A 1,572-nucleotide genomic window follows, 5' to 3' on the forward strand; every position below is an offset into this window, starting at 1 on the left:
GAGTTTGATTTTGTACAGAGGGAGAGCAAATCTAACAGGACTGTGAGATATTGGCCTGGATTTTGCAGCCCAATAGTGGTGAACTCTGAGACTTTCACTGCTATTGAGGGTCTGAACAGCACTGCAACTGCCAGTACATGCACACACTAACACCAGCATCTGGAAGTTGTGGTGGTGAGAAATGTGCTTAGAAGGAGCCTCTGATCATAATCGCACCAGCCCACTCTTTAACGTGACAGGGACCTGTAGTTCAGCAATTTGGGCTCATTGCCCACAACGTACCCTGATTTTTACCTGGGTTGGATTAGAGCCGGTACCAACAGGCTCAGGGGTGCTCGGGAAGGACTTTTCTGTTGACACAACAGCTCCGCTATTCCAGGAAGACACCGGCAGCAGCAGGGGTCAACTTTCAGAGGGAGTTCAGACATTTTAAATGTTGCATTTTGTTTCTTAATTGTATGTCACTTTTTAGCAAGGCCTTATCAGAGTTCTTAAATTTACATCTGACTTTTTATGAACAAGATTGAAGTGCTTTTAAAAGATCTCTAAATATATATGACTTTTTATCGAGATTTATCTGGCTTCTTTGTAAAGACTCGAGTAAGATTGAACTGACTTTTAAAAACTACATCTTATCCTTTAAAATCCTGCTTACATGTCGATGACATTGGAAGATGGCTTCAGAATAACTTAGACTATCTTTCTAACAGGTACTGCAACAGCTTCAGTCCTACTTTCTGCAAAAGCTGGTGAATTACAAAGAAACAATGTATTGAGCATTTGATAAACTGTTGATGCAGATGGGATTCAAACTCATACATGTAAAACAGAAGGAATTAATAATCCATCATCTTAACATCTCAAACACTTCATCACCCAGCTTTATGCCAGCAACCCATCACATGTCTTTTTTGCCTCTATGGAAATTTGGGCAGGATGGTCACCTTCAGCTCAGATCCTGACTGTGCATCCAGATGTGCAATGATGGAAATGTAGCTTCTTTTAGTAAATGACATTTCCATCACATCAGGTCATGGCCTGTTGGGAATGGAGTGGTGTGAAACATTTCCAGACCATGTCCAACACGTTTCAACTCAGTGTGAAAATCCACCACGGAAAGACTGGAACATACAATCATTTGATCACATCATGATTAACATCACTCAGACACCTGAACCATTAGGTCACTGACGAAGTCATGATGACTTCGAATTTCTCATGAAATGACAACTGAACTAACTGACTGGAAGAATTGCTTTAACTCCACGTGATCAGAGAGGCACAGCCTCAGACCGACTTGGCAGATGAATATTGATTGAATAATTTATGTGTGAGGAATGTTCCAGCATCATAAACCAGGGGAACGTGCTGACTGAGCTGTGTCTTCATCTCTTCTGGGCAGTCGGACAGTTCACCCTTCATTCTGCTCTGATTCACTTTCCCAAAGCGGATCTACAGATTCTCAAATCTGGAGACGGGGTTTTCTTATTTTGTTCCTTTTGATTTTTCTTGCTCCTGAATGATAATATATTCTAAACCTCGGATCAACCCTCCCCTTTGCGTCGTGTTATA

This window comes from Heterodontus francisci, unplaced genomic scaffold (genome assembly GCF_036365525.1).
Source record: "Heterodontus francisci isolate sHetFra1 unplaced genomic scaffold, sHetFra1.hap1 HAP1_SCAFFOLD_61, whole genome shotgun sequence".
NCBI classification, from domain to species: domain Eukaryota; kingdom Metazoa; phylum Chordata; class Chondrichthyes; order Heterodontiformes; family Heterodontidae; genus Heterodontus; species Heterodontus francisci.